The 23,783-nt window shown below is 40.5% G+C and overlaps 1 protein-coding gene across 3 annotated transcripts in view; it reads right to left on the bottom strand.

The window, feature by feature from the left end:
- Positions 1-202: 202 nt before the first annotated feature.
- Positions 203-23,783, bottom strand: part of LOC122028864 (mitochondrial thiamine diphosphate carrier 2-like) — a 47,335-nt gene continuing 23,754 nt past the window's right edge. Inside the window, exons 8-9 of one of the 3 annotated variants that reach the window (XR_006124982.1) lie at positions 1,369-1,568; positions 492-1,283 (exon numbers count right to left, since the gene is read on the bottom strand). The gene's annotated coding sequence lies outside the window, so the exon portion shown is untranslated. The other 2 variants (XM_042587803.1, XM_042587802.1) reach the window with 2 other exon arrangements.

Raw genomic sequence — 23,783 nt, 5'->3', positions numbered from 1 at the left:
AGTCTTTGAATTCAGAAATTGATAGGAGATGCGAGATGATGTGAGGAGTTGCTGAAGGGTAACACAATGTTGAAGTGTTGAAACTTTGTAAAATCTAGACTAAGCAGTGGAACTCTTCATGCAGCAAGGAGCTCTGGTTAGCTGAACTACTATTATTGACTTCACATTCGTTTGCTTGAGCAAAACCAATTTTTTGGAACTGTTGAAACAGAATTTGTTGTGGTTTATAATTAAGAAAGAAAAAAGATAGTGACCACAATTCAGCCAGTAAAAGTTGTGAATGAAAGAACATGCTGTTTGTCAAACTATTTTACAATTTCTTTACTAGCAACAACTTCAATTTAAGCTCCTGTACCCTAGTATGAATTGATATCTTCTTCCATGATTTAAACTCTTCATAAATTAAGCTAGAATTTCCTTGGATCTTCAATTCTGAAACTCTGAGTTGGATTCTGGAATATGATCTTTATTCTGCGGTGTAGTTGCTGAAAAAAAACAGATTAGCAGAATGGCAATACTGAAATTGATGAATCAATTTGAATTTTGTTGTTGAAGCTGGAAATTCAATGAGCTGGAATTGAGTCTAAAGTTGAAATCTGAGAATCAAGAATTCAGAAGTTGCTGATGATGTACTGATCATCCTGTTAATTTGTCTCCAGCTTTCAAGAATCTGACTTTTTAATTTTCATAACTCAAGCTGCAGAATTTTTCAAACTGTTCTCTCAAAAGAAATATTGTATAGAGCTAATCTGCCATCCAGAAATCAGAACTAGAACTTAATTTCTCAAACTGTTTTCTTGGATTTTGTTACTGAAGTTGTGGTTGCTAGAAGCTGTGTGAACAATTTATCCAAGATATTGTTGTCCGTTAGTGTGCAAGAGAAATGCAAGGAAAGTTTAGACCAAAGAATTATGGAATGTTAACAAATTGAAGAAGTGTTGTAATTTCCAGAAACATACTAAATCTGTGAAAAATATTTGTTGATGTGTTTTGTGCCAAGCTTATCTATGAATTTACAGAGCTTGAGGTCATTCATAAGTAGGGATGGTAGTGACAACAGCCATAGATAAATCTGATTACCGAAATTTATAAAGTGCAGTAATGTAATGGTGCAAAATTTTTAAAACATTTTCTAATCAGGAATAAGAACTGCAACTCAGTAAGGGCTGTGATCAAAAGCTGCAGAATTTTAAGGGAGCAGGATGATGGAAATAGCACAATTGTTTCCTTGAACCATCATTGAATTCATAATTGAGTCCTGAATGGCTTGATTGAATCTGAACCTGAATTCAGAAAAACAAGTTCAGATGTGTAATTCAGTTTCAAAACTTGAGATTTAACAGAATCTGAATCTGTATTGTTGTGGACCTTTTTAGTGCCAGAAATCTGAATTAGATTCAGTCTTTCTATGAGGTCCTTGAAGCACATGAAACGAAGTACATGAATCAGGGAATCAGTCTTAATTCTGGAATCTCATTGAATTTGTTGCGAATTTAGTATTTGATCATGGAGTTTCAATTCTGGACAACAGTAGGAGTAAATCAAGCTTGGGGGTTTGATTGCTGATACTGCAGTGAAACAGTATAGTGTAAGAATTATTTGAAGATGACAATGGAAACAACTGTAGACAATGTTGATTTCTGCACAATCTGAATATGCAAGTTGTTGAAATTCTAATTCTTTGAAAGCTGTAATGATCTAAGTTCTTGTTGGATTTTAGGTTCTGAATCATATTTCTTGGTTACTTTCTAAATTTGTTATTTGAAAAGATGAATCTACAGAAAATAGGAATAGAGAAAGATTGCAGAGTAAGAGAAGAAAAATGGCTAGAAGAGTATCAAATACATTGGATACATGTGGTGTTTCATTGTCCGAGACGGACAATGCTTTAAGTGTGGGGGAAGGGAATTGTTCTTGGTAAGTTGAAGTGAGATTATTTGAGCTTTCAAGCGATGGAATGAAGTGGAAAAACAGTGAAGTGAAAGAAAAAATTTTGCAAAACGACATATCAAAAGCGTATCAAATGTGGAGATAGAGTATCAAGATTCTTTGTTTGCCATCAAATTGAAGGAGAGGTTAGCTTGATACTTTGAAGTGGTAATGACAAATGATATCCAATTCTTTTTACATCGAATTGGTCAACTCATCAAGTATATGTTAGGACCTTCGGACGTGGTTAGAGAGGGGGGGTGTGAATAGCCGACCCCAAATTCACGTTTCTTCCAACAATTTTAGTTAGCGCAGCGGAAATAAAAGATAGAAACGAAAATGGAGAAGATCAAACCTCAAACGCGACGATATAACGAGGTTCGGAGATGATACTCCTACTCCTCGGCGTGTCCGTAAGGTGGACGAATCCTATCAATCCGTCTGTGGATGAGACCCCGGAGAACCGGCTAATAAAAACTCCTTCTGGGTGGAGAAACCTCGCCACAAAATCTCTTGCAACAGCAAGATCAGCATACAAGAAATACAGCAAGAAGCCAAGAACAATATGAATGTAAAAACACTAGTTTGCTTGCCTTCTTGTCGACTGTTGATGAAGCAGCAACTTCACGGAGGCCAACCACAGCAGCAACTATCAGTTAGAGACCCAGCCGAGGGAAGCTCACACGAAGCTTCAGTAATGGAGAGCTCAACAAAGCTCAGATCGCAAGGAACAAGAACAAGTCAGCTCTTCCCTGTAGTGGCCCTCTTATATGAACCTGCGAAGAAGAAGACACAAAATGAAATCTAGCCGTTGTGACTCAACGGCTAGACCTGGACCGATCAGGCTCCACCCTGATCGGTCCAGGATGGCTCTGATCGGTCCCCAGACCGATCCCAACTCTAACAGAGAGTTAGTTGTGATCCCGGATTAGTCTGTGGACCGATCAGGCCCTAGGCTGATCGGTCCCCGGACCGATCCCAACTCTCACAGAGAGTTGGTTGCCAGAGCCATGATCGGTCTGTGGACCGATCAGGCCATTCCTTCTCCCAATCTGTTTGGTTTCTGATCGATCACTAGATCGATCAGATGACCCAGTGTATCACTGGATCGGTCAGCAGACCGATCCAGATACCCATAGTATCACTGGATCGGTCAACAGACCGATCCAATTTCTCAGCCTTAAACCTAAAGCCTTCCTGATCTAGAGAACGAGCTACCGAGCCCTCTCTGACCTAGTCCGGAGAACGAGCTACCGAGCCCTCTCCGACTTCCACGTCCGGTCCAGAGAATGAGCTACCGAGCCCTCTCTGACCTAGTCCGGAGAACGAGCTACTGAGCCCTCTCCGACTTCCATCCAGTCCAGAGAACGAGCTACCGAGCCCTCTTTGACCTAGTCCGGAGAATGAGCTACCGAGCCCTCTCCGACTTCCACGTCCGGTCCAGAGAACGAGCTACCGAGCCCTCTCTGACCTAGTCCAGAGAACGAGCTACCGAGCCCTCTCCGACTCCATCCAGTCCAAAGAACGAGCTACCGAGCCCTCTCCGACCTCCCATGCCAAGCTTCCATACTTGGACTTTTCCCCGTGTCAAGCTCCCTGCTTGGACTTTTCCCGTGCCAAGCTCCCTGCTTGGACTTTTCCGTGCCAAGTCTCCATCCTTGGACTTTTCCCGTGCCAAGCTCCCTGCTTGGACTTTTCCCGTGCCAAGTCTCCATACTTGGACTTTTCCCGTGCCAAGCTTCCTACTTGGACCTTTCCGTGCCAAGTCTCCATACTTGGACTTTTCCCGAATCAGGTCAACACAAGTCGGGTCAACCAGGTCAACCTTGACCAAAGGTTGCACCCACAATCCCCCAAGTTCCTATTCTTGTCAAACATCAAAATACAACTTCTCTATTCTTGTCAAACATCAAAATATACCTCGAGTCAGGTCAACTCGAGTCGGGTCACCGAGGTCAACCTTGACCTAAGGTTGCACCAACAATCTCCCCCTTTTTTATGTTTGACAAAAACCATAATCAAGTTAGGTTAACCCGATAACCTAACTTAGGTTTTTCAATAGTTCTCCAATGTTCTTCCTTGAACCTTCTCTGAACATTCTCCCCAAACTCTAATGTTCTTCCTTGAACATTCTCCCCCTTTTTGACACACATCAAAAAGAGTGAATCAAGGTCAAGAGTTTCTTCCTAATGAAAGTCACATACCTTTCATTGAAACCCTTAATTTCCCCCTTGATACTAAAGTCAACAATCAACTTAGTGATAATCCCATATCACTCATCCTCAAAAATCTTGACGAGTAAAAACTCCTCCTAAAAGTCAACTCCCCCTTGACCAATAGGTAAAACTCCCCCCTAAAGGTCAACTCCTCCTTGACCATTGCACCAACAATGTCTTGGAGAGTTTCAACCCTTTAGAAATCTAAAACACCAACTTCCACCGCTGAAATTTCAGACAATCAGTCGAAAATCAGCATTTTGGCACGCCTTGATCGGTCACCAGACCGATCAGGCCTCCACTGGATCGGTCCAGTGACCGATCCAGACTTCCCTAGACCGATCAGGATCTCCTCTGATCGGTCCACAGCTCTCTGATAAGATTTCTGATTTTTTTCTCCTGAAATTCAGAAATCCCTAAAAAATTACAGAAAATTCCAAAAATTATAAAATTTTGAGGATACATTCCTCATAACATATATTATCATGGAAAAATAGTTTTCTATGAAAATAACTCCCATTTTTTAATCTTGATACAAAGTTCGAAAGACTTTGAAATAGCTCAAGGTTAATCCATCTTTGTATCAACTTGCTCAATAATAAATGCTATCACTAGAAAAGCTTCATCAAGGTTTTTCAAATCAATTTTGAAATGATCTTAAACCATTCAATTTGGGACCACAATCTTAGGGCTAAATGTACATGACTTGTACACAAGTTTTCCCTATGATCCTCAAATTTGAATTAGGCTCATCTAGGTACAAGAACTATGCACCTTGATCCTAACTCATAATCCTAATATCTCACACACATCTAAGGTGTATCAAACACATCCAAGTCAATTTTGATGTGAGATATAGGTTTAGGTCATCTTAAGCTAAGTTCTCATGCATTTTCTAAACAACAATTTGATCTCCATATCAAATTGTGTTTCTATCCTTAAATCAAATTAATTGATCATAAATTCAAGAGATGATGACATGACATAAAATAATATCATAAGTGGAAACATGTGCCAATGTCATGATGTCATGTCATCAAGTATGAAACTTAAATAAGGCATGACATATAACTAACCTAAGCATTATCATGACATTTCAAATGATAATAAAATAAATATGATGTCATGACATGGCATATATCAAACAATGTATGGCAAATAACATATAAAGGTATAGAAAATACCTAATTCTAGCCTTAGTTGCCATTTTTGATAATTTTGATCATTTTACCATAAATTCTATATTCCTAAGTATAATAGACCTAAAATCATATACTAAAGATTTTTAGATCACTATGTGCCAATTAGATTGACCCTGGAAAACTCCTCAAAAATGTGGTTGGCACATCCTAATCACCTTAGGAATAATTTTTAATTTCATTTTCAAGGCTTGATTACACCTTGAAAATTCCTAAAATGCCACCTTTTGCCATGAGTAGGTTAACTACCTATCCAATTAAGGTTGGCACACCCTAAACCATCTAGCGTGAAGGAATCACGCTCCTAGGAACCCAATACCTATTTGAGCTCATTGGGTTCACTAAATATTCACTAGGGATGACTTCCCTAGCAACCCTCCTAATGACCCTCCTAGGCTTTAAAGCCTTGGTCATTTGGGACTCATCAAGATCAACTCTAGGGGTGACTCCCCTTGTGACCTTGGTGATGGTCTTCTTAGCCCTAGGTCTTGTTCCATAATCGAATGGAACATTATGATAAGCGGGCTTGACCACTTGAGACTTAGGTTTGTGACCCAAACCTCTCATGTCCTTGGGCTTTGATTTTTGACCCTTAGACCCTAGAGTTGACTTCTCCAAATTCTTAAGAGCCTTTTCTAAAGTGTCAAGTCTTGACCTCAAGACTTGATTTTCCTTCTTTAATACCTCAAGCTTTAATTTTCCATTTTTCTTTGAGGTATTCCTAGGCATATGTCTAGTTGTTTTGGGATTCCTATCTAGGTTTTCCTTAACCTTAGATGAGTTAACTCTAGGGTTGGCATTTCTAGCATTGTCCTTATCTAGGCTAACATGTTTGGCACCTAAGCACATGTATTGGTTTCTATGGTTATCATGCTTGACAATTGCAATAAAACTACTAGCATGTGTCTTATTAGAATTGCAAGAATGTGCCTTAAAGGATACCTTAGGGTTTGCCTTAGCTCCCCCCATAGATGTGCTTGGTCTCTTGTCCTTGTGAGGTTGCCTCCCCTATAATGTCCCCTTTGCTTGCATTGGAAGCACACCACGTGCTCCTTGCCCTTGCGTATCGGGACTCCGGCTTCTTTGACCTTTGGCGCCGGTGGAATCTTCCTAATCCTCTTTGGACATTTACTCTTGTAATGCCCATAATCCCTATACTCAAAGCACATTATATGTAATTTACTTAAGATTAAGTTGCTTGAGTTACCTAGGGTTGAGGATGGATATAAGCTCTCTCCTTCATCCCTTCCGGAGGTAGAGGCTTCTTCTTCTTGCTCCAATCTTGAAGAAGAACTCTCCTCCTCTTCTTCCTTAGATGTTGAGTAGCCCTCAACTTCTAATTCCATATTTCCATGATGTGAGCTACTTGGCTCACTTGACTCCTCTACATAACTTGAATTGGAGCTCTTCTCATGGAACTTAGCTAAGTTGTTCCACAACTCCTTGGCATTGTTGTATCCACTTATCTTACACAAGATATCATTAGGTAATGAAAATTCAAAGATTTTCGTTATCTCGTCGTTGATTATGGATTAGTGGATTTATTCCTTCGTCCACTTCTTCTTCTCGAGAGGTTCTCCTTCTTTATCCACCGGAGGAATAAAACCTACTTGTATACAATTCCAATTTACTAGGTTAGTCATAAGAAAATACTTCATTCTTACCTTCCAATACGCGAAGTCGTCGCGATCATAGAAGGGTGGAATCGTGACGTCTTCTCCAAGTTGATCCATTCTCTAGCTCGTGCTCCCCCGGGTGTTAATCCGACGAAGAGTGACCTCACTCTGATACCACTTGTTAGGACCTTCGGATGCGGCTAGAGAGGGGGGGTGTGAATAGCCGACCCCAAATTCTCGTTTCTTCTTACAATTTGAGTTAGCCAAGCGGAAATAAAAAGTAGAAACGAAAATGGAGAAGATCAAACCTCAAACGCGACGATATAACGAGGTTCGGAGATGATACTCCTACTCCTCGGCGTGTCCGTAAGATGGACGAATCCTATCAATCAGTCGGTGGATGAAACCCCGGAAAACCGACTGCCACAATCTCTCTTGCAACAGCAATATCGGAGTACAAAGATAAAGCAAGAAGCCAAGAACAATATGAATGTAAAAACACTAGCTTGCTTGTCTTCTCGTCGATGGTGATGAAGCAACAACTTCACGGGAACAACCACCAGCAACTATCGGTTAGAGACCCGCCGAGGGAAGCTCACACGAAGCTTCAGTAATGGAGAGCTCAGAAAGCTCGGATCGCAAGGAACAAGAACAAGTCAGCTCTTCCCTATAGTGGCCCTCTTATGCAAAGAAGAAGACACAGAAGAAATCTAGCCGTTGTGACTCGGCTGAACTGACCGATCAGGCTCCACCGATCGGTCCAGGGCTCGATCGGTCCCGGATCGATCCCAACCTAACAGAGAGTTAGTGATCCGGATTAGTCGTGGACCGATCAGGGCCGATCGGTCCCCGATCGATCCCAACTCTGAGAGTTGGTTGCCAGAGCCATGATCGGTCCGTGGGATCGGCCATTCCTTCTCCCAATTGTTGGTTTCGATCGATCACTAGATCGATCGACCAGTCCGGTCAGCAGACCGATCCAGATACCCATAGTATCACTGGATCGGTCAGGAGACCGATCCAATTTCCCAGCCTTAAACCTAAAGCCTTCCTGATCTAGAGAACGAGCTACCGAGCCCTCTCTGACCTAGTCCGGAGAACGAGCTACCGAGCCCTCTCCGACTTTACCGAGCCCTCTTTGACCTAGTCTGGAGAATGAGCTACCGAGCCCTCTCCGACTTCCACGTCCGGTCCAGAGAACGAGCTACCGAGCCCTCTTTGACCTAGTCCAGAGAACGAGCTACCGAGCCCTCTCCGACTCCATCCAGTCCAAAGAACGAGCTACCGAGCCCTCTCCGACCTCCCATGCCAAGCTTCCATACTTGGACTTTTCCCCGTGCCAAGCTCCCTGCTTGGACTTTTCCCGTGCCAAGCTCCCTGCTTGGACTTTTCCGTGCCAAGTCTCCATCCTTGGACTTTTCCCGTGCCAAGCTCCCTGCTTGGACTTTTCCCGTGCCAAGTCTCCATACTTGGACTTTTCCCGTGCCAAGCTTCTTATTTGGACCTTTCCGTGCCAAGTCTCCATACTTGGACTTTTCCCGAATCAGGTTAACACAAGTCGGGTCAACCAGGTCAACCTTGACCAAAGGTTGCACCCACAATCTCCCAAGTTCCTATTCTTGTCAAACATCAAAATACAACTTCTCTATTCTTGTCAAATATCAAAATATACCTCGAGTCAGGTCAACTCGAGTCGGGTCACCGAGGTCCACCTTGACCTAAGGTTGCACCAACAGTATATTCCTCCAATACTCTTACCTTCTCATTTTCTTCATTAATGTCTTTTCTTATGCTACAACATTCATTTCAATTGCACCTTTTGCTTCTATTTCAATTCGTGATGATTAATCATTTTGATTCATGTATGCTATGTTTATAGTGGTGGAGAATTAGGAAATAAGCAAGCTTATTATAGTGAAATGTTGTGAGTGACATTGAGTGAGCTCCACTAATATGCATTTTTGAGTGTGAGGGCTAGAATAGGTAAATTCTTTGTGAGATTGCATCTTGCTTAATTTTTCAATTGGATTGAAACTACCATACCTACTGATTATTGTTTGGATTGTATTCATGATTGTTGGTGATCTTTAAGATGACCTTAATTAAATTCTTTTTACCATTTTCTAGATATTGCTAGGGAATTACTATGGAGATGATTTTTAATTTTTTTCTTGACTTGAACGGGACGTCTAAGATTAAGTGTGGAGGATTTGATAACCATGATTTTGGCTATATTATCTTGATTTATAATGCATGCTTTTGATGGTTTATTCATACCTTAATCTTACATATACATTAGATTTCATAATTACATGTGATCTTGGACTTAATTGTAATTTAGCCAATTATCATGGTATTTGATGCTAATATTTGTTTATTATTTTGTAGGCATCAAAAGGGTCATGGACCCGATCAAATCAGACCGCATTTGGGCTCAAATCAAGGGCTTAACGAGGCGATCAAACCTTGGAGCATTATGGACCATCCATTGAAGATCAAGCAGATCTGAGCCATCCATTGAAGATCTGGCTCATCCAACCTAATGAGGAGTAGATCTGGACCATAGATGAAGATCAATACCTTTTGATCCAGAACTGAGATGTTTTCCATCGTTGATCAAGCGTCGAGACTCCTTAGCCGTCTGATCAGAACTGAAGTTGTTTAAATGCCACGTGAGAAGCTACAGTGATGTTTGGACTCGGCTCGCAATTTTTCTACTGTAGCTGTTTCTTCTTCTTCCCGTTACCGAGATCCCATTCCAGAATTCCAGATCCAAAGGCAAATTTCTTCACCAATGACGATCTCTAGCTTACGACGTCCATCTTCCGAGTTCGGAGAGTGTCAGAGGGAGGTTTCTCTGCGCGATTTTGGTTCTGTTTCATTGTCGTGATCCTCTTCAAGGGAGTTTTCTTGAACGGCGATCTTCGTGTCCAACTGAGCTCAGAGGGAGGTTTCTCTAAGTCTCAGATCTTCTTCCGACTCTTATTTTGCAGCTAAATTGGTGCAATCTGATCAGTCGCATGAGTTTGGGAAATTTCATAATTCAAACTCTGTTCTTTGACTGTTTGGGGTTACCAGATGATTGTGAGTTTGAGGGGAGGTTTCCAAGAGCTGTGAGCGATCCCTGGTAATAGAAGGAAGCTTGGTGATCATTGTTGAATGCTTGAGGAGAGGTTTCCGATGGCATTTCTGTTGCACAACAGATTGATGAGATTTGTTCCCGGATTGGGTTGTGGAATGCTTAGGGTTTATGTTTTCTTTACCTTTGTCTTTGAATTGTCTCAAACTTGCTCAGATCTAATGATCTGATGTCTTTGTTTTGCAATTTCAATTCTGATTTCCTACTTGCAATTTTGATTTTGATTAATTTCTACAATTAAACCATGTTTAGCTTTAACTTAGTATGCAATTCTTTTTTTTCTGTTTTGAATTAGAAAGATCTGATTACCACATGTTTATTTAGTTTTGGTTATGTAGCTAGCTAATCTTTGCTCTCGGAATTTGATTGGTATTGATTGAGATGGAGTTTAAATGTGGAATGCTTACTTAAGCTTTTAATTGTTACCCAAATTATATGTTGATGAACATGTATGAGATTGGATAATTTGTTAGTTGAAGAGCTTGAGTCAATGATGATAGTTTGATGTTAATTTGATGAAATGAAGGAGATCATCTTTTGAGAAGAACCATACTTCTTGAATCTGTTCTTGATTTTATTAGATGAGTTTAATTTGAATTGCAAGTTAAAGGGAAGTGCTAGGTTGATCTTTTTGATGTAATAACTCAATTTGAATTAATTCTAAGATATGCACACATTTATTAGTTACCCTTGGAAAAATACGACTTGAGACTCCTTACTACACGTATTTCATTTAGTTTATTTGAGTTCTTGATTTTTATTAATTTGATGTGTCACGTGACATGCAAATGGTTGACACCAAACACCGTGCCATCTCATCTGCCTTGACCCATTTCTTATGATACTCAATCTCCTCTTCACTAGAATCACTATTAGGCTCATTAGGACAGACCTCTAACAGTACAAACTTATAGCCTTCAGCAGTTAGAACAATGCCAAAGTTTCTTTTCCAATCTATGTAATTAGGACCAGTAAGTTTGTTCTCTTTCAGAATAATAGTCAGTGGATTGAAAGTCATCCTAAGAATCATAAAATAAGTTTTGGTCAAAACTTTAGAATTTAGAATAATATTGAGTCCACAAACAATATTATTTAAATTCGCCAACACCTTAAAACACCGTGAATTTTGTATGCCACGATAGTATGGACGTATACAAATTCAAACATTTGTAAAAGGAGGTTTTACCCATTAATTTTATTCTTGTCAACCTAACTTTATGACAAAAAAATTAATAGTTGGTATTCCTTCAGTCAAACAAATAATAGCAGTGACTCCGATGGGGAGGATATTTTTAAATGCGCCTAAGTGTATACCATTACTTGATACTTAGTCCATTAAATAGGATTGTGCCCCTTCAGATGGAGAAGATCACACACTCCTAAATAATTTCCTATAATCATCCATTAAAGAAGTTTGATCTAGTGATCCACAAACAAACTCATCCGATATGAAGGAAGGCACTCAGAGCCAACGCGCAAATTTGAATGCATCACTTACAAACCAGTAATGGAGACCATGGAATTTATCTATAAATCCCTCTCCCACTTAGTTATTTAAGATGAGGATTTTAACATACACACACACACATCACAGCAAATAAAAGCAATAAATATGGAAAAACAATTTCCAACTATTATGGTCTCTTCCATCACTGTCCTTTGTATGTTGTCAGCCCTAGCAGTCATCAAAACTAGCTGCCAACCCTAAGGCTCATGTCGTCGCGTCCATCGAGCTTCCTTTTCTGCTGTGCTTCTGGTCCTCAAATAGCACCACGCTTCGCAAGGATACGATCCGCGACAAAAATAAAATTTTAAATATATCGATTCTATATTCCACAAAGGAATGTACATAAAGTCTAGATCGAACAAAATGTAAAATCCTAAAACTAATACAGCTCCTGCTGTATTTAATAAATACAATCATGCACACACATAAAATGCCCTTGACATGTCCGAGGCTCCAATCACACACAATCACATTATGTCATAATAGTTGGAGCCTACAACCATAGAGTTAATTTATTTGCACATCCTACTATTATCCTGCCTAAATTATGTATGATATGTGCATAATTAAACTAAAAACCAAACACACAGAGGCTAAAACCTAGCTCTGATACCAATTATTGATTGCTACTCGAAATACCGTCCTAGTTCCCCTGTACAAAAAATTGTACAAGCATAGAACTATCCTAGCTACCCATGTGCTCTACTGAAGTTAAATTTGGATTGCAAACGATGCTTAATATTATTAATCCAAATTGTCCTTTAAAAGTTAGACTTGGATTGGAAACGATACTTAACATTTTTACTCCAAGTTTAACCGATGTGATCTTCCTAAGTTAAACCATATTACAGAAGTTATCAAATATCTATTTCAAAGATCGGCTTCCAGGTTAAACATGGCGAGGCACTAGGCCTTCTTGGATATGGGATCATCCACCACTTCCTAGACAAAGCCTCTCAAAGAAATCGGATATTTAACTTCTTACAGTAAACTAGGTTTAACTATAGAGACCTCAATAGAAAGACATTATTGAAATATGAAATCGAAAAATAAAATCGATAACAAAAACGATAACTTAAAATCGATAACCTCTTGTGTTTGGTTTTTCAAGATCTATACAAAAGATGAACTAGTTATGATGCGGAAACTAATAACTAGTTATACCTTTTGTAGCTTATAGACATCTTGATCTTCTGTTGTATTCCCCTCCTTCTCTTGAACATCATGTGGGCGACGATCTTCCAAGATGAAATCCAATCAAGCTTCTTCCAAGGCTTCCAAGATCCGGCCACTAACTAACCTCCAAGGGATGTTAGACAAGAGAGCTTCCTTCTCTTCTTCTTCTCCTTCAAGCAATCAGCCACCAAGAGATCACCAGCTAGATGCCGCCAGCCACCAAGGAAGAAAACAAAAGGAGAAGAGAAAAGGAATAGGGTCGGCCAACAAGGGATTGGAAGAGAGGAATAGAAGATGTTTTGTCTCATGAGGCACCCCTCCCTCCTGTTGGTGTAATATCCTTTAGGTCGAGGTTGACCTGGTTGACCAAGCTTGAGTCTTGGTTTGGGTTTCGATGTTTGACAATATATTGGGTTTAGATGATATGGACAATACAGGTGCAGTTGAGTTCATTTGGGGAGATTGTTGATACAATTCCCGCTTGGTCGAGGTTGACCAGTTGAGATGTGAAGGAAAGTCGAGTAGGTCAAGGTTGATCGGATACCTGACTGGAAAGTCCTGATGAGTGAATCCAGGCAAAAGAAAGTCCTAGTGAGTGAAGCTAGGCAGAAGGAAAGTCCTGGTGAGTGAAGCCAGGCAGAAGGAAATCCTGGTGAGTGAAGCCAGGTGAAAATCCTAGTGAGTGAAGCTAGGTGGGAGTCCTGGTGAGTGAAGTCAGGCAGAAGCAAAGTCCTGGTGAGTGAAGCCAGGCAGAAGAAAATCCTAGTGAGTGAAGCTAGGTGAAAGACCTGGTGAGTGAAGCCAAGCAGAAGAGAAGTCCTAGTGAGTGAAGTTAAGCAGAAGGGAAGTCCTGGTGAGTAAAGCTAGGCACGGGAGAAATCCAGATGGATCAAGGCTGATCAGACATCTAGTATTGGTAAGTCCAAGTAGGTCAGAGGGATTGACCGGATACTTGGCACGAGGAGAAAAGTCCAAGTAGGTCAAAGGGATTGATCGGATACTTGGCAAAAGGAGAAAAGTCCAAGTGGGTCAAAGGGATTGACCAGATACTTGGCAAGGGAGACCTAGCAGGTCAAGGGTGACCGAATGCTAGGCATGAGGAACCAACAGGTCATGGATAGACCGGATGTTGGTTTGGGGGCTTGGGACTTGGTTTTGGGCAAAAACCAGCAGATGGATCGATCAGCCGATCGATTGGCTGAAGCCAAATCGATCGGCCGATCGATTGGCTGAAGCCAAATCGATCGGCCGATCGATTGGGGAGTCCCCGCGAGAAGCCTTCGTCCCAATCGATCAGTGGATCGATTAGGAGGCAGTCGCGAACGCACAGAAGCCTGCTGGATCGATCAGTTGATCGATCCAGAGGTCCCAATGATCAATAGATCGATTGGGAAGCTGCGATTTGTCGCGACAAGCCCTGGATCGATCAGCCGATCAATCCAGGCAAATTCCCAGAGCACAGAGATGTTCTGGATCGATCAGTTGATCGATCCAAAGCCTCCCCGATCGATTGGGAGCAATCCAATCGATCGGGATCCGACCGTTGGCTTCGTTTATAGCTGCAGGCGTTCGAGAACTTCGGCAGAGTTCACACGATTCATCTCCTATCTTCACCAGCGACTCCACAGCTCTCTCTCAAGTTCAGATCGCCAGTTCTTGAAGATTCTTGGAGGTTCTTCCAAGTCAAGAGGCGGATCAAAAGCAAGAAGAGAAGTTAGGGTTAGGGTTTATTGTAAGCTTTTGCTTGTATTTCATATCCTTTTCTTTCCTCTTGTACTGAGAGTTTGTAAAGGCTTCTCCACCTTCGGTAGTTACCGTAGAGGAGTGTGTTTCATAGTGGAGGGTGTGTGAGTGTGTGGATCCTTGGATTAGTCACCTCTTGTGAGGTGGATACCAAGTAAAATCCATTTGTTAGCATTGTATATTGTTTCTTTGTATTTTCTGCTGCACATCTTTGAAGAAACAAGCAATGAAGAACACGGAGCACGCGCCGAGCTATTCCCCCCCCCCTAGCTACATATTTGGTCCCAACAAGTGGTATCAGAGTGAGGCCGCTCTTCACCGGAATCATCGCCGAAAGGGGCAAACATAACAAGAAGAGCTAGAGGGTGAAGAAGTTGGGCAAATTCATCAAAGTCAAAGAATTCAAGAAGCTCAACTTCAAGATGCAATTCCAAGATGGACTTGGATTTGACACAAGGGTGGCTCCACCATACGCTTTAACAAGCTTCGATCTTTGGAAATCAAGAATCGAGAATTTCTTAATGGTGGAGATAGAGCAATGGTTTGCTCTCATGGAAGGCTTCGAGACTCCAAGAAACTCCAAGGGAAAAGTCCTCAAGAAAAGCAAATGGAGCAAAGAGCAGATTCAAAGGAGTGAGGCAAATGATAAAGTGACCAAGCTTTTGGTCAACTTATTGTCTAGCCACATTTTGGCTCAAATTGGAGAATTCAATGATGCCAAGGAGCTTTGGAGCAAATTGGCAAAAATTCATGATATCCCCTCCATTGTACCAATCCAAGAAAAATCCAAAGAGGGTGACTCATTGGAGCAAGACCAAAAGGAGGAGAATTCCGAAGTTGAGAGATGCTCAACTTCCGAAGAAGAAGTCTAAGAAGAAGCTTCATCTTCGAGGAAATACAATGAAGATGGCAAGGAGAGGGCATACTCCTTGTTCCATGTCCAAGATGAAGATGAAGAAGTCTCCACCTCTAGGATTGAAGGGGAGCAACTTTTGGTGACACCGGATCAAGATCAAGAAGAAGCCTCCACATCCGGGTCAAAAGACGAAGAGGATGAAGAAGCTTCCACCTCCACAAGTCAAGACAAATCAATAGGAGGGAAATCAATTTTGGATCAAGAAGAAGCCTCCACACCCGGATCAAATGGAGGAGCAAGTGCCACCCCTACACAAGAAGGTACAAATAGTTCATTTAAAAATAAAAATCATATTATTTGTTTTGAGTGTAGGGAACACGGGCACTACAAGAGCAAGTGCCCTAAATTGGCCAAGAAGAAGGGACAAGTGGCACCTAAGGGCAAGGAGAAGTCCAAAGAGACCGCTCCCGAAACCAAGAAGAGCAAGGAGCACATTGTGTGCTTCTCTTGCAATCAAAAGGGACATTATCGGAGTCAATGTCCCAAGGGGAAGAAAACGGTCAAGGCTCAAGGAGGAAGCTCAACTTAAGGGGGAGCTTCCAAGGTAAAAAGGTAGGTAACATTTATTGAGCCTACCCCTTTAAATAATGGTAAAAGGCATGCTAGTTCTAATTTATATCATTTTAATGCTATTTACCATGAAAATAGGAGGCATGATAAAGTTAAGGAAAATCATGTAGCTTATCATACTAAAACCTCTCAACCTAGGTTTAGAAAGGTAGATAGGAATTTAGGCAAGAACTCTAAGGATTCTAGGTATTTGTCTAAGAAGAAGAAAAATCAAGATTTTAGTGAAAAACCTAAGGTTGAAGAATTATGGAAGGAAAATCAAGTCTTGAGGTCAAGACTTGACAAATTAGAGAGGACTCTTAGAAAAATCACAAATATAACACAAGGGTCCAAGAGTCAAAACATAGGTCTAGAAGTATCAAAGTCATCCAATGGTCATAAGAGTTTGGGATACAAACCTAAAACCAAGAAGGATGTAATTTCTTACCATAGGGTTCCATATAGTTATGGAACCAACCCTAGGTCTAGTGATCAAGTCAAGAATACTAGGAAGGTTGTTCCTAAGAGTATTTTTGTCACAAATGTGACTAAGACTTCTAAGAAGTCTAAGAAAGTCACTAAGAAGGTCACAAGGGAAGCAATCCCTAGGGTTGACCTAGAAAATGTGACCAAGGCTTCTAAGAAGCCAAACAAGGTCACTAGGAAGATATCTAGGGAAGTTATCCCTAGTAAGTACCTAGAGCATCCAAGGAGCACCAATAGGTTTTGGGTTCCTAGGAGCATCTTCTCTACCCCATAGATGGGTTAGAGAGTGTCAACTCTAAGTGAAAGGATAGTTAACCTACTCATGAAGAAGTTGACACTCAAGGAGCATTTTCAAGGTTATTATTAACCTTTGAAAATGAAAATGAAAATGATAAAGGATTTACTCTTGAAAAGAGTAAGATGTGTCATACTTTAAGAAATTGGATGAAATTTTTAAAATGACACAAATTTGAGAAAATCATAAGAACTACCAAGTTGGGATTTTGATATTTTCGTATGATCACTCTTGTGGAAAAATGAAATGTGCCAAAATTTGAGGAATATGCTTAATTTAAATTGGCACAAATTAGGAAAAGCAAAAGAAATGTCAAATTTGGTTTTTGACATTTTCTTGGGAAAATTGGGCAATCTAGGGTTTAAGTTTTAGGATTAGCTATGTGCTTAAGGATACTTAGATAGATAATCTAGGTATATTTTATTTATGCTAAACATTGTCATGCTTTGCTTGCCCATCAAATGTCATGACATCATATCTATTTAATTGTATTTGCACTCATGAATTATTATGAAAAACACAAAAATACCATGTCATGTCATCCATATATCATATAGCTATAGAAAATTTTCTTTTGAAAATTATTTCTTTTTGATGTATGCCATAACATGATTTCATGCATTAATTTTTAATTCCTTGTTTATTAAGGACTAATGGCATTAATTAACAAGTAACATCCTTGGTGGATGTCTATTATTCAAAAATGTCTAGATAGATGTGCATGATCCCTAGATTAGGGCAAAATCAAACTTTACATCTCACAAAGACTCATAAGGTGACTTGTATATGTTTTAGTGCACATCAGATACAAGTGAAATATTAGGATGATGAACAAAACTTAACATGCAGATTTAGTGCATTTCCTTGAGTTTTAAGTTCATCAAAATACATAGTTATGTGTTTTCCCATTATTGGAAAAACTAATGTACAAGTCATGTGCATTAAGCCCAAGGAACATAGTGGGATATTGGTTTTGAAAATATTTTTAAAATGATTTCGAAAAACCTTGGTGAAGGCTATCTTTTGATAGTAATCACCATTGAATAGTTAGACACAAACTTGGAGAAAACACTAAAGCTTTTGCAAGTTTTCAAGTTTGTGACAATCTTTGAAACTATGATGTATTTTTATAGAAAACTATTTTTCCATGATAAAGTATACCCTAAATAATGTCTACACAAATTTTCACAATTTTTGGATTTTTGTAGAATTTTCTAGGGGTTTCTGAAGTTGACTAAAATAAAATTTCAGCAACTATCAGAACTCCAATCGATCACCCGATCGATTGGAGTGCCTCAATCGATCGGACGATTGATTGAGAAGGCAAACCCCGCGAGCAGAAGCTCGCTGGATCGATCCACACTATCTGAATCGATCAGTGGATCGATTGAGGAAGCTGATTTTGGCTGGGAAAGCCTGATTTCAGCATTCCAAACCAGGTTTAGTCTAGGTAACCATTCGAAACCCATCAAAATACATTTGTATACATAAAAAGGGTACTTTCATGTTGAAAACAAGGATGGATTGGTTGAAGAATACTAAATTGAAGTGTAGGTTGAGGTTTGATTCAAATTTTGAACTTTTGAACATCAAAACTTCTAAATTTAGGTTTCCTAAAGGTTTAGGGATTCCAAGTCATTGTTGGTGCAATGACAGAAGGTACGACCATGTCTTTAGGGGGAGGTACTCTTTAAAGACATGAAAATTATTTTTCATGAACCTTGGAAGGTGGTTAACCTTCTTTTAAGAACATGATCAAGGCTAAGCATTAGATTACAATGGAGAGTGGATATCTTCATTGTTTAAGTTGTAAATGCTCAAGGTTGGGCATTTGTCTACATTGGGGGAGAATGTAGGGTTAAGGATAATGAAGGGTATGGGACCTTCATTATCGTGTTGATCACAACGAGTGAAGTTGTGAACAACGATGAGCAACTCTTCAGGGGGAGAGTCTCTAAGGGGAGAGTTTTTTTCAACAAGTGAATTTGTTGATGTGTGCCCAAAGATGGGGGCATGTTTATGATGTGTGCCAATAGAGGGAGAATGCATGGTTAAGTTAGGCCTTCAGTACCTAAAGGGGGAGTTTACCCTCTAGAAAAGGAGAAGAATGAAGGGAACCATCATTCAGACATTGACATGAAGGGAGTTGAGGATATGGGATTAGCTTAATTTTCTAACTTAACATGTGGTATTGTCAAACATCAAAAATGGGGAGATTGTTGGTGCAATATTCTTTAGGTCAAGGTTGGCCTGGTTGACCAAGCTTGAGTCTTGGTTTGGGTTTCGATGTTTGACAATATATTAGGTTTAGATGATATGGACAATACAGGTGCAGTTGAGTTCATTTGGGGAGATTGTTGATACAATTCCCGCTTGGTCGAGGTTGACCAGTTGAGATGTGAAGGAAAGTCGAGTAGGTCAAGGTTGACTGGATACCTGACTGGAAAGTCCTGATAAGTGAAGCCAGGCAAAAGAAAGTCCTAGTGAGTGAAGCTAGGCAGAAGGAAAGTCCTGGTGAGTGAAGCCAGGCAGAAGGAAATCCTGGTGAGTGAAGCCAGGTGAAAATCCTAGTTAGTGAAGCTAGGTGGTAGTCCTGGTGAGTGAAGCCAGGCAGAAGTAAAGTCCTAGTGAGTGAAGCCAGGCAGAAAAAAATCCTAGTGAGTGAAGCTAGATGAAAGACCTGGTGAGTAAAGCCAGGCAGAAGAGAAGTCCTAGTGAGTGAAGCTGGTGGAAGTCCCGGTGAGTAAAGCTAGGCGGGAGAAATCGGATCAAGGATCGAGGCATCCAGATTGAAAGTCAAGTAGTCGGAGGATTGGGGATACTTGCACGAGGAGAAAAGTCAGTAGGTCGAAGGTCGGATACTTGCAAAGGAGAAAAGTCCGTGGGTCGAAGGTTGACGGATACTTGTGAAGGAGTCTAGCGGTCGGGGTGACCGGATGCTGGCGTGAGGAACCAACAGTCGTGGATGAGCCGGATGTTGGTTTGGGGGCTTGGACTTGGTTTGGGCAAAACCAAGAATCGATCGATCGATTGGTTGGAGCAAATCGATCACCGATCGATCGGGAGTCCCGCGAAGCCTTCATCCCAATCGATCGATGGATTGATTGGGAGGCGATCATCGATCGGGGAGTCTTTGGATCGATCGGTTGATCGATCAGAGGTCCCAATCGATCGATGGATCGATTGGGAGATTCTCGTAATCGCACAGAACAGCCCTGGATCGCGTCGATCGGTTCGAGCGTAGGCGTTACGGATCGATCGTTTGATCGATCGAAGCCTCCGATCGATGGGAGCAATCGATCGATCGGGATCCAACCATCGGCGTCGTTTATAGCTGCGCAGCGTTCGAGAACTTCGGCGAGTTCACACGATTCATCTCTATCTTCACCGGCGACTCCGGCTCTCTCAAGTTCAGATCGCCAGTTCTTGAAGATTCTTGGAGGTTCTTCCAAGTCAAGAGGCGGATCAAAAGCAAGAAGAGAAGTTAGGGTTAGGGTTTATTGTAAGCTTTTGCTTGTATTTCATATCCTTTTCTTTCCTCTTGTACTGAAAGTTTGTAAAGGCTTCTCCGCCTTCGGTAGTTACCGTAGAGGAGTGTGTTTCATAGTGGAGGGTGCGTGAGTGTGTGGATCCTTGGATTAGTGACCTCTTGTGAGGTGGATACCAAGTAAAATCCATTTGATAGCGTTGTATATTGTTTCTTTGTATTTTCCGCTGCACATCTTTGAAGAAACAAGCAACGAAGAACACGGAGCACGCGCCAAGCTATTCAACCCCCCCCCCCTCTAGCTACATATTTGGTCCCAACACCTCCATCTCTTTTATAATCCTTGGTCTTGGCAAAAAAGGAACGTTTTAAACATAATTAACACTTCCTTATATTCCTTGCCAATGACTAAAAAGGAAAGTTTTAAAATAAAAAATTAAAACTTCCTTTTATACTTGTCATGGTCGACCACCTACTTGTGCTCCAAGCAAGGAAAGTTTTAAAAATAAAATTAAAACTTCCTTATTTGTTTTTGGTAAGAATTTTTTTAAAAAAAAATCTCTTTTAAATCCCTTGTTTGTTATAAAAGGAAAATTTTATAAATTAAAATCTCTCTTTTAAAACATGTGGATGGTTACAAAAAATGAAAGTTTTATCAAAAATTAAAATCTTCCTTTTAACTACAAATAAGGAAAGATATCAAACCTTTCTCTTAATCCTTTGTAGAAAACTATAAAAGAAAATATTTTAAAATTTAAAAACTCTCTTTTAAAACCATGGCTTCCACAAAAGGAAAGATTTTAAAAATTAAAACACTCTTTTATTTTAATGTGGTCGGCCACCTTGCTTGGGCTACAAGCTTGATCGGCCACAATCTTGGCTCCAATCTTTGGCTTGGCCGACCCTAGCTTGGGCTCCAAGCTTGGCTTGGCTGACCACAATAAGATGGGTAAGAAGCTTGTCTCTAAGTGGATATAAGACTTTATAAATAAAAGGGTACAATAGGGACCGAGAGGAGGAATTGGTTTTGGTCTCCCGATGAGCTTGAGCTTCCCGTGTTCACCCCGAACACCCAACTCAAGTTTATCAATAATAACTCATACCACTAAAGAGTTATTATTGCACTACCGCACAAATCCCATATTACAATATAGGCTCCTTGTTATCATGAGTGTGTTAGTCTCCCTGTGTTTAAGATATTAAATGTCTACTAATTAAATGAGTTACTGACAGCTCACTTAATTAATATCTAGCTCCAAGAGTAGTACCACTCATCCTTATTATAATGTCAGACTAAGTCCATCTACAGGGTTTACATGACAATCCTTTTGAGCTCCTCATGGGGACATCATCAACCTAGATTACTAGGACATAGTTTCATTCTATAATCAACAACACACCATATAAATAATATCATTTCCCATTTTATCGGGCCCATTGATTTAACAAACTAAATCGCACCCTTTGATAAATTAACGAAATAAATATTAAGTATACGTGCTTGTTATTATATTATGATTAAGAGTACGCACTTCCATAATAACATAGGTTTTGTTCTTTTATGTAGCTAGTATAAAAAAAACTACCTCAAATGGTCCTACTCAATACACTCATAGTGTACTAGTGTAATTTTATAATCAAGATAAACTAATTCCAAATTACACTACAACCACTCCAATGGTTTGTCTCATTCCATCTTGGTTGTGAGCTACTATTTATAATTTATAAGGAACTGATAACATGATCTTATGTGTGTCTTCTCACACCATGTTATCTACAATATAAATTAAATATGCAACTACACTTAGCATAAATATAGACATTTGACCAATATGATTTTTATTTCAAAATAAATATTTATACAAAAAGTAAGACTTTTAGTATACACTTTAACACAGACACCTTCTTCCGAGCGGATTATGCCTCTTTCGCATTAATGCACTCAGTTGTCTGGCTAAGTAAATGATCAAAGTCTCTGGGTGGCCTCCTAATGAGAGAGTAAAAGAAATCATTGTTGGTGAGCCCTTGGGGAAAGGCGCTCACCAAAATATCTAGGGTGGTCGAGAGAACATCCATGACCACCTGATTGAATTTCTTGATGTAAGCCCGGAGCATTTCTTTAGACCCTTGCTTAAGCGAAAAGAGGCTCAAGGAAGTCTTATGGTAGTGATGACTACTAGAGAAGTGATAAAGGAAAGCCTTGCAGAAATCCTTGAAACTACGGATGGATTCAGCTGGCAATCACTTGAAGCGCCTCTGTGCCGGGCCAGAGAGTGTGGTGAGAAACACTCGACACTTTATGTCATCTATATATTGGTAAAGAAGAGCAGCGTTTTGAAACTTCAGAAGATGATCTTCTGGGTCTGTAGACCCTACATATTCCCCTATCTCTAGGGGACAGTAATATTTAGGTAGCTTGTCATCCTATACCCCATAGCAGAACGGTGTGCTAATCCAATCAGGAGAGCTGCCAATAATCAGGGCTTTCCCTTTACGTAGATCTCGAGCAGGCGCGCCTCTCGAGGATGATCCTTGAAGTCACTCATTTTGTCCCATATGCTCGGCTGGCATGCGAAATAATGCCCGATGATATACAGGCGATTGGGGCGCAGACGGTAAGTGGATTGGTGGAACATATGGAGGCACCAAGCCAACCACCGGAGGAATTGGTTGACGCTCTGTTGGACCTCCCACCCGGGCTCTTCGCTTGGTATGAGGGACTGTTGTTGATGTAGCGGGGTCGTGCGACAGGGTACCACCGGTCCCCGCTACTTGTTGCTATTGCTGCACCAATTTTACGCTCGTGTTGATTAATATCTCCAATTCCTCTTGTGGCAATGTAACTGTGGTGAGTCGTCTAGCTTCTTCCATATCTGAGTTTTATATTTAAACAAAGTTTCCACAAACGACGTCAAATTTAATCATGTCTGAAAGTTGGAGATGGCGCGCTGGGCAGATGGTTTGAAGGTTAACTAGCAGAAGACTTTAAATTAAACAGGATATCCTTCTCACTGGAATAAAAAATCCTCTCTACACACTAAATCGAGTGGACAAACATTAGTGTCAAAAACTAGGGAGGGGTCCCTAGCGAAGGCCCTTTGACACTCAAATCAGTATAGTGCTCGAGCAGGAAGAGGAATAGTGGTCGAATAACGAGAGTTTGCGTGTAGTGAAATATGTGCTCAAAGTGTACCTTGTCAACAGAGAGGACCCCTTTATATATCATCTCTCTCATAATCTTCATAATCATGAGGTGCCAAAGAATATCGAGTGCCAGAAGTTGTTGGGTAAAGGAATATGTACAGCCTGGGAGGCGAGTAGCCATCGTCCGAGGAATTCTCCATTACCCGTGTGCACCCTTTTTCTAACCAACGCCATTAATGAGACGATTCCAGGAATATACTATTGGCTGCTGGAAGAGGTATAATCACCTTCGAAGAAGATCCCAATGAATGCTTATATTATATAGGAGAATATTCTCTAATAAATGATTATTCTTCTCTAATAATTGTTATGATTCTCTGA

The sequence above is a fragment of the Zingiber officinale genome, chromosome 10B (assembly GCF_018446385.1).
Source record: "Zingiber officinale cultivar Zhangliang chromosome 10B, Zo_v1.1, whole genome shotgun sequence".
NCBI lineage: Eukaryota > Viridiplantae > Streptophyta > Magnoliopsida > Zingiberales > Zingiberaceae > Zingiber > Zingiber officinale.
The sequence above is the reverse complement of the archived record's forward strand: the minus strand, read 5'-3'. Positions and strand labels throughout refer to the sequence as shown.